This window comes from Pinus tabuliformis, chromosome 4_1 (genome assembly GCF_031772625.1).
Source record: "Pinus tabuliformis cultivar Carrire ecotype Pingquan chromosome 4_1, CPIR1, whole genome shotgun sequence".
NCBI classification, from domain to species: domain Eukaryota; kingdom Viridiplantae; phylum Streptophyta; class Pinopsida; order Pinales; family Pinaceae; genus Pinus; species Pinus tabuliformis.
The window spans coordinates 901,956,688-901,967,360 of record NC_142303.1 but is presented as its reverse complement, the minus strand read 5'-3'; the positions used below and the strand labels follow the sequence as shown (position 1 = coordinate 901,967,360).

The window sequence follows — 10,673 nt, the reverse complement described above, 5'->3', positions numbered from 1 at the left end:
CAACCTTGGGATGTCTCGTATAGCTTTGATCTTGCTGATATTGATTAGATTTTCGAAGCTTGTATGTCCAAGTCGCTTTTGCCACAGCCAACTCTCATCTGTCTGACTCAGGTAGCCTTTATTTTCTTGAATCTTGTTCAAAATGTAAATGTTGTCTGGTGTTCTCACCCCTTTCGCCACAACTTTCCCTGAGGCAGAGTTCCTTATTTCACAGTCTTTGGTGCTGAAAACAACCTTATGTCCTTGATCACAGATTTGGCTGACACTCAAGAGGTTGTGTTTGAGTCCATCAACCAGCAGAGCCTCTTGAGCTTTTCCTTTTCCATTGATCAGAGTAACTGTTCCTTTTCCTGCAATTTTGCCAAATCCGCTTCCAAAGGACACATTCCCTTCCTTTTTGCTCAATGAGACAAACTTCCTTCTGTCTCCTGTCATGTGTCTGGAGCACCCACTATCTATAAACCACTGGTTTCCATTATTTTGAGCATATAGAGCCAGGCTGCATCTGTTCATGCTGGAGTTCTTTCTACTCGTCTTTCTTCCTTTGAGTGGGCAGTCTTGTTCATAGTGTCCATTATTGTAGCAGAAAGAGAAAATCAGATCAAATTTGATCGAGGGATCAAATGAATTAAAGGTTTTGATTTGTCCCTACCTTTTGGGGGCATATGAGTTGATTATTCTATCCTTTAGCTTTGTATTTTAACTTCTGCGAGCCATACAATGTATGGCTTGATGACCGAAGTTTTTACAGTGAAAGCAGTGTGCAAGAAAGATGGTTTTGTACTTGTTGAAGCAACTACGGTTTGATTCGATTTCCTTCCTGGGAATTACTCCTCCCTCGTTCTTTGGATTTGCGATGGGCCCTTGGTGGAGTACAGGTTTGTATTTGCTGTAGTGTCCATTATTCGATTCCACATTCTTCTTTGGAGTAATTCTCTGTTCATTCTTGGGATCTGGGGTGCACTTTTCATCTTTTGGATTGCAGGAAAGTGCATCAACATAGCTTTTCGCATTATTCTTAGTGCTTGAGGATTATCCTTTGAAACCTATCCTAGACATGTCATGTTGAGGTTTTTGATTTTTCAGAGTAGTGTCAAATATTTGAGAGCTTTTATAGCCCCTTTTAATTTGCTCCAACTCCTTTCTCAGAGACAATATTTCGATGTCGCGTTCTTCACAAGTCTCTTCCTTTTCTTTAATCTTTTCTTCCAAGAGATCTTCTCTCCTTCTTATTTCCTCGTTTTCCACTTTGAGAGAAATGATTTTGTTCCGTAGTTTCTCATTTTCTTCAATGGCACTTATTAACAATTCATCTACATTTCCTTCCAACCCTGAGTCATCATCATCTGCGAGTGCCATGAATAATGCTTCTTAGCTTTCATCATGATCGCTTTCCTCATTTGATTTCCTTTTGATGGCCATAAACTCATCCTCATCATACTCATCTTGCTTGGAGAAGAAGTTTTTCTTATTGAACCCTTTCTTTTTATGTGCCATTCTTTTAGAATTTCCTTCATCATCACTGTCATGTTTATGAGGACATTTTGCTGCATAATGACCTATTTTACCATATTTAAAACAGATAAGAGGATACTTTCCATTAAGCTTAGGTCCTTTCTTTAGCTTTCGTACAAATTGAGCCAATTCGGATCCCACATCTAACTCGTCACTACAGTCATTCCTTTCTTTCCCCATCTTTGACCTTGAGGCCTTGAATGCTGCATATTTGGAGCTTGGGCCACCTTTCCTCATTTCATAGGCAGTGAGAATTCCATGGAGTTCATCCATTTTGAGGGTATCTAGATCCTTTGCTTCTTCTATAGTGCTTATTTTGGAGACAAACTTGTCTGGAAGAGACCTTAATACCTTTTGAACAATGGTACTTTCTTCAACTTTTTTGTCCAATCCTTTTAGGGAATTTACCACTTCAGCTACTCGGAGGAGGTATGTTGCAATATCTTCTTCATCTTCCATCCTCAAACTTTCAAATTGTCTTTTGTGAGTTTGAAGCTTTGCCTTTTTGACTTTTGAGTCTCCATCGTACAAGCCAACTAGCTTCTCCCACATTTCTTTGGCGGAGGTACAGTGCATGATTTTGTAAACTCAAAATTAGTGATTCCACTAGTGATGGAGTTCATGGCCTTTGCATTTGCGATGTAGGCTTTCCTCTCATCTTGGTTTGTTGGAAGAGTGGAAGTAGTTTTGTATTAATTTTGAACAAAATGCCAGACTTCAGGTCCAAGGGACATTAAGTAGTAAGTCATTCCTTTCTTCCAGAAACCAAAGTTAGTGCCATCAAACAAAGGAGGTCTTCTTGATGCTTTGTGGTTTCTCATCATGGCTGCAGATCCTTCTTCAAGCTGTTAGGCTAGTATGAAGAAGCTTGCTCTGATACCAATTTTTGGAAATACTGAGAGGGGGAGGGTGAATCAATATTTCTTACTATTTTTTTCTTTTAATTGTTCTAGTGATTTCCAACAACCTATATAGATATGTATATGTATACATAGAACACAGAAATCAACAGCCGAATTTAAAGCTTTTATTAAAACTCAAGACAGTGCAAAGAAATAATTACAATATAAGTATAAATCTGATTGTGAAGAGTTTCCAAGCTCCAACATAGACTTCAGTGAGGCCTCAACCTCCAGAGCACCAACTCTGTTTTGCAGTGGTTCTGCACTTAGGAGCACCTACCCCAATGACTTCAGTCCTGTTCAGTTCTGAGGCTCCAACTCAACCTTGGTATAAACAGGTATGCTGCTGCACTCTATTCAGCTGAGGTTGTCTCACTCCTGCTCTCTTGCCTCTGATGCTTCTACTATCTCAACCTCGGGTTCTTCACCACCATAACCGCACCAACAGTTCTCTATTTCTACTATTTTATACATTCCCATGCCTTTGTCCATTCGTTTCCACTTACACCGTCTCTTAGGCTTCCTCCTCAGTCACTATTGTTTCCTCTGACTCGCTTGATCTTTCAGCTTCCCTATCTTCAGCAGTAATCGCCATCAAATCATTGAACTGCTCTGATTTTCCTAGTATTATTTCAACGTTTTCTTTCTGGATGGGACGACCTCTTGATTCATCTCTCATATCAATGGTAGATGTTGAGATTTTCTTTTCTACAGCTAGACCATTGTTCTTCAATATCTCAGAAACAGTAACCACTGTGGCAATGGCCATTCCTAAAGCAGATAGCTCCACTTCTTCATGCTGCTGCATATACCTCTTGGCAAGGTTGACATAGAACAAGAGCGGCTTCTTGGTATTGGAGACTTGAATCCTGTTTTTCTTGTGAACATCATTTAGATCCATGTTTCCAACTCGCTCAATGATTTCTTCCACAGCCAATGTTCCTGTGCTTTGTTCTTCAGGAAATTTTCCCCTCTTAATACTTCTATGTTACTTCTCCACCTCCACTGATTTATTCCAAAGACCCACGTAATCGCGCCCTTATTAGCCTCTGCCGCATTCGCAATCGCAGCAATTCATCACCCTCATCCAACGGTTCCCACATCGCTACGGCCTTTTTCTTGCACATTAAACCTCGTGCATCTCCTCACCATCCGATCAAACCCCGCCGCGATCGGACGACAGTCGCATCTTTCCTCGCCGAAACCTACATACACGTTAACCTGCGGAGGCAGCAGTTTTCATCTGCCACATGTCGTATTTTGATTGGGTCGCTCGCCCTTGTACGTATACCATCGAACCCCGGTGGGCGGTGTGGGGAATACCGCTTACCGCCTAGTTGTACATCTCCCGCGTATTATCATTCGTGCATATTTCACGTGCGAAGACCGTTGGATCCACTGCTCTTTGATCCGACGGCTCACATTCACCTCTCCCGCCTGTACTCCCGCACATTAACCTGCGTGCATCTTTATCACCTGCGACCGTTGGATCTGCCCGTCGTGCTGTATCTGCCGTCCATCTGTGCAACTTTGATAGTGTATTTGTCGGGGATTCATAGTATTCCACCTCCGTTTACGTTAATGCATATTTATATGGTTTCTACTCCGATAATGGTTTCTGCTCCGATGGCTCTGTGTGCTCCTCTTCTTCGGCTCTGTCTGCTCCTCGAATATTGCCATATTGACATCAATGACAAACTGTGTCCAACACCAAGATCTAGCCTTGATGGATATCAGGGAATTTCTTTAGTCAGAGACAACAGTTCACACGATATTTTCTTATATTATTTAATTTGTTTTTTAATCTAGTAAAGATAAAAGCTAACATTTTTTTAGACGGGTAACTTTAACTTCGCCCTTCTAATACATGCCATACCCCTCTAGACAGGCTGTGACCTATTCAATTTTGAACACTATGCGTCACTTTATCTAGGGACATGCAAATTTACTCTGAGATGATAGATCTGAAGGCTTTCCTTCAATGCACTGAGCTTCCCAATGCAATGCGCTCTCTTCCTAGCTAGAATTCAGGAAGGTTACCATTCTCACGTAACAATTATAAATGGTAGATGGAATGGCGTCAAACTGTTAAGGGAAACAACATTGAGTACTTTGAAATTACAACCTTGCAAGTTAACGGACCATGACCCTGTCGCATGGTCGCTGTGTGTTTATCATCACAAATACCTCTCGAAGCTTGGACTCTTGTTACCCTATGAGTGAATGGGGTCTAATCCCCTACAGTGATGGGTCGTTCATTCACAATTTCTTCATTTTTCATCTCCCTTCTAGGACTACTTTTCCTCTCTCTGCTCTTAGCTGTTCCACGTCACACTCCCCAACCAAGTCTCACCTCTAGTCATCTCCATGGTTGTGCTTCATCGACTGCTTTACTTTGCCCCGGCCATTCTTGAGTAGATTGTCGATTCCCCGAATATTTAGAAATCTGACATGGTCAATTTCTTGACCACCCCTATGTCCGTCGATTCCTGAATATTCAGGAATCTACAGTCGACTTAAGCTCACCGCTTTGCCCCATCTCTGTTCCAACTTTCTTGTTCTTTGTATCTCCTTTTCTCTATCTATGTTTCCTCCCTTCTATTTTCCCTCTACTTTCTCTACGATGGAACGTGCTCATGTGCGGATAGTAGGAGGCAGGCGCGACACACATGGAAATTCAAGAGCTCGAGCATAAACATTAACTTCTGTTGAACAACATCGAAAGGATGTCCTGGTGGTCATTCAACATGAATTATCAGTCATAAAACAAGAACTGGTGGACAAGTGGACAAAGCTCCAATATTTAGATGTTTTAGTTAATGTAGATGACCAGGTTTCTCACTTAGGTATACACATATCTCGGAGAAACCAATAGCTCCACAGAGTGGCCCTGTATTGGCATCTTAAGCACCTATTTGGAAAGGTTTTATTTCATTGTAACGAGAATAGGAATGAACTCCTCATTTTCAAGGAGGAGTTTCACTTACCTTATCAACTTATTGGAAACAACTCTTCACAAGGATTGATAACAATCACCCTTAGAGATGCATGTCATAGTTGAATGAAATTTCCTATGTTTGATAGTCATAGTCATAAATAGTATTCCTCATTTATGTCATAGCTCTTAATTTTATTTTATTTTGTTTACTTTTGTTTTTTTATAATAGGTATGGTTAGTTGTGTTTTTGGACCTCGAGGATTGAAAAGTATGATTATGGACAAAATTTTTGTGCCTTACTTTTTATAGACAAGATAGAATAATTCGGTACCTATTATATATTTTACATATATGTTTCTATGATATAAACTGTAAATTTATAAAATAAGATAAAATAAAATTGTTTTATTTAAATAATAATGATAAGACAATTTACATTCACAATTTGATATTTAAAAAAAATTTATACTAAATAAAACAATTTTTTATTTTATTTTCATACTTATTCTTTTTTTTTGCTAATGCAAGAGTCGTGCCTTCTATTCAAAATGTTCAAAGGGTAAAATTACATAAAATACAACCAACCGTAGGCTAAACCTTTTAGCCCAAGGTAAAAGCCTCACCAACTAGGTCCTAAAGACCCAAACAACAGACTCGTAGTAACTCAAATCTTAAAATAAACATTTCGTGAAAGGTCAAAAGACTCGGACCCACCAACATGCATAAAAAAAGACCCGAACCCATCAACCTGCACACTTTTCCTTGACCGTTGATTCTCCTCGCCTGATCCAATGGTGGAGGATAATATCGCATGAACTAAAAGCACAGAGAATTACTGCACGATAAATGACTTGGACCCACCAACATGCACGCTTATCCTTGACTGTGGATTCTCCTCGCTTGATCCTATTACTGAGGATCATATTGCATGAGCCGAAAGCACTGAGAATTACCATGCAATGAGGGCGTTTTTCTCTCCCCACCCTTGGCCACGTGTTGTGTGGTGAGTGGAATCGCTCCCAACTCCGAAATACCGCTCCTGACTTGAAGGGCATGCGATAAACCAGAAACCACCCCGAGGGTGGTATTGACACCACAGGAAGTAATGCGGGGGTTTTGAGTCTGCCGAGAAAGCCTGGACTCCGACCCCTCGCACCATCCCATCTCCTCGGGCGCATGAACCAAAGGAAGATGAAAATCCATCCGTCCAGCCGTCCATCCAAGAAACACCGTCTACCGAGCAACTTCCACCTGAGACTTTTGGGTTTGCGCTTACTTGGGTTGAGGAAATCGACAAAGACCTGCATCCAAAATATGTCCTCACTTCTGAAATAACACTTCATAATGAATCCAAATCAAACTAGACCCCGTCTCTGTGGCTTTGTTACGAAACATCGCTCTGTCCTCATCCGCCTAATCGAGAAAATGCTCCCTTAATCTATTGTGAGACATCTCTTGCCAACTCAACTTGACCCTGCTTTTGGTCCAGAGCACCGCTTGATTTGCCAGAATGTTTGACAATTTATTTCTCATCCTTCGCACATGAGTAAAACTCACGGTACGTAAGCACAGGAGGTGAAACTAACTCCTTCAAAAGACCTGAAGCATCCTCCAGTGTCTTGAGACTTTTTCCAGCTCTATGCCACAACAGATTCTCTTGACCGAGTTAATGATTAACTCAGAATCAGCTTCAATTATTATATTCTAGATATTATCCTCCTTCAGGAATTCTAAACATTGCTCAAGTGCCATTAATTCTGCCATATTGTTTGTAGCTCTTCCCAAATGGCAATGGAAAATAAAAAGGATGCAGCCATTTTCATCTCTTAACACCCCTCCAAAACCTGTTGGCATTATGATACATATGTTGTACTTGATGGCAACCCACTCATCTCAGATGATAAATTATAGTGCAGCAAAGTTCACGCACTTTCATGAAGATAAAAGTTTCTTTCATGTAGAGAAAAGTTCACGCACTTTTATGCAGAGAAAAGTTTATTTCATGTAGAGAAACGTTCACGCACTTTTATGCAGAGAAACGTTTGTTTCGTGTAGAGAAAAGTTCATGCACTTTTATGCAGAGAAAAGTTATTTCATGTAGAGAAAAGTTCACACACTTTTATGCAGAGAAAAGTTTATTTCATGTAGAGAAAATTTCACGCACTTTTATGCAAAGAAAATTTTATTTCATGGAGAGAAATGTTCATGCACTTTTATGCAGAGAAAAGTTTATTTCATGTAGAGAAAAAGTTCACGCACTTTCATGCAGAGAAAAGTTCCTTTCATGAAGAGAAAATTTCACGCACTTTCATGGTTGGCTCATGGTATTAGTCCGACAATTTTTGATCCTATGGTTTTGGTCCATGGTATTGCATCCAAAAGTGTTGATCTCACGCACTTTCATGGTTGTTCCATGGTATTAGTCGTATAGTTTTTGATCCTATGGTTTTGGCTCGTGGTATTGCATCCAAAAGTATTGATCTCACGCTCTTTCATGGTTGGTTCATGGTATTAGTCCAACAGTTTTTTGATCCTATGGTTTTGGACCATGGTATTGTGGAAGGCCTAAGACTATAAAAGAGGAAGGAGATCATTTGGCAAAGTATCATTGAATGAATTGAATATCTAATAAGTACTAGATCTGAAATATTTGTGATTGGGTTATGGTGCAGATCTGGATCTGAATGGAGGAACCTTAGCGCATAAAGAAGGATAAGTTCTTTTGATGGGTCATAATCTTTATGCTTGAATAATAGTATCTTTGCATGATTTTGATCTGTTATATGAGGCGCATGCTTGATCTATAAATCTGACAATCTGAGTTAATTAGTGTCTGAATATTTGAAAGACGGAATTATCCTTTATAGATCTGCACGCAGGTTTCAGGTTGTTGAAGTAGCGTATATCTTTAAATTATGATCTAGCTGCCTCTGTCTATTGCTGCAGTATTCTGGGTTCTGAATTTGGTGTGTGGTTACCGTTACTGTGTTCTGGGTACAGCTGTGAGAGAAGTGTTTACTTGATTCAGTGCTAATTGGGAAAAGGAGATTGTTTGATGCAGATATACTTGATGATTGATTGATGTTCATGGATCCAGTCTGAAAATTTATGAAACGTGGTCCCTGGAAGAAAGAGAAGGTTGTAGCCTTCAGTAGGCCAACACCTACGTACTAGTATCTTGGCTAGTACAAGAGCTAAGGGGGTTGTAGCTCCCTTCCAGGAGAAGCTGGAGAATGAGAGAGGGTTGTAGCTCTCTGCAGGTTGTAGCCTGCGTACTGGTAAAGGACTGCACCAGTACAAAATCATTGTAAAAGGAGTTTGTAATTGAAAGAAGAGAGAGACATATTGCAGCAGGTGGTTTTCAACCACATTGGGTTTCCACCTTATATCTGGTGTTCTTTTGTGTGACTATTTTCTTTTCTTGTTCCTGCTCATTATTTTATGATACTGACATACAAAGTAATGATCAATATTTGAAGAATTATTCAAAGTATAAATAAGGAAGATAGATTGATAAGAATTTGATAATACTGATTCACCCCGCCCCCTCTCAGTATTATTTCGAACAATTGGTATCAGAGCAGGTCCTTCTGAAGAAGCTTGATTGCTTGAAGGAAGATCTAACATCATGAGCAACTACGAGAGGGAAGCATCAATCAGGCCACCAATTTTTGATGGAAAAAACTTCGAATATTGGAAGGTAAGAGTTACTGCCTATCTTCAATCTTTGGGTACAGAAGTATGGGACATTATAGAATCAGGGTATACTTTTCCATCAGCTACTCCTACAGATTCAGCTGAGAAGAAGAAATATAAAACAAATGCAAAGGCGGCTAATACTTTTCTAGGATGTCTTTCTCAATCTGAATTTGTGAAGGTTATGCAATATAAATCCGCAAAAGAAATATGGGACAAGATTGTTTTGAGCTACGAAGGATATGAACAGGTAAAATGTGCAAAACTTCAAACCCTCAGGATTCAGTATGAGAATCTCAGAATGTATAATGATGAAAGTGTGGCTAACTATTTCCTTCGGGTAAACGAGATTGTTAATTGTATGAAAAACTTGGGTGAAGAAATAAAAGAGGCTGTTGTGGTTGAAAAAGCCCTAAGATCATTGTCCCCCAAGTTTGAATCTAAAGTGTCTGCAATAGAAGAAAAGGAAAATCTACGAACTCTTACTATGTCTCAGCTACACAAAATTCTAACTGCTTATGAAATGAGAAAAGGAGGTCCATCAGACAGGAGAGAAGCTTCTTTTAAGGCTTCAGGCAAAGGAGACTACTATGAGTCAAGTCACGTGTCAGAAGAAGAAGAAGAATCAAATTTTGTCAGAAATCTTCAACCGGGTACTGGAAGGTTCAGAGGTAAGCTACCTTTTAAATGTTTTGCTTGTGGAAGAGTAGGTCATTATGCTGCCAAATGTCCTCATAAGGATAAGATTGACAAAGGAAAGGAACCTGCCAGATGGAACAGGAAACAGAATGCAAATAAGAAAAGCTACTACACTCATGAAGACAGTGATGGTCTATCAAATAGTGATGAAGATGAACGAGGTAATGACTATAAACTTTTAATGGCATTTGAAGATGATGATTACATGGATGCTATAGATGTGGATAGTTTTTATGAAGAGATTTCTAGACTTAAGACATGTATAGAAGAAAAGAATATGATCATTTATACACTACAATTTCAAATTGATGAAAAAGAAAAATATCTTGAAAAGTTAGAAGGTGAAATTGTTGGCCTTAGAAAAGAAATTGAGAAAACAAAGGCTATTAATCTTAATTTTGTCAAAGGATCTGAAACTCTGGATGAGATCATCAATGTACAGCGTTCTCCGCTAAACAAGACAGGTCTGGGGTATAATGGAGAAACATCTCAAGCATCCACCTCAAAGAGTTATCTTGATGCAGCAAGAAGGAATGAGCAAAAGCATAATGGAGATCACCATGTAAAGCAAGGACAAATTACATCAAGAATGAACAAAGACTATCAGGTAAACCAGGGGCAATCTGTCTTAAAGATGAACAAAAGCTACAACCAGCCACAGGTAAAATCTTCTCAATTTGCTTCAAGAATGGATGAGAATAGAAATTACAATGATTTGGCCGGTAGATTTGATAATCGCAGAAGTTTCTTCAATGGGAAATGTTTCTCTTGCCATAACTTTGGTCACAAAGCAGCTCAATGTGTTGCATATAAAACAATCATGACTAGAGAAGCTCAAAAACAAAGAAGTATCATCGGGATTACAAAAAGGACCTATAAAACCTTTTTGGCTCTTGAAAATGAAGTTGAATGTTCTATTTGCA

At 39.4% G+C, this 10,673-nt stretch overlaps 1 pseudogene; it reads right to left on the bottom strand.

The window, feature by feature from the left end:
• Positions 1 to 2,931: 2,931 nt before the first annotated feature.
• LOC149179073 (uncharacterized protein At2g34160 pseudogene) lies at positions 2,932 to 3,520 on the bottom strand (annotated as a pseudogene).
• Positions 3,521 to 10,673: the final 7,153 nt, after the last annotated feature.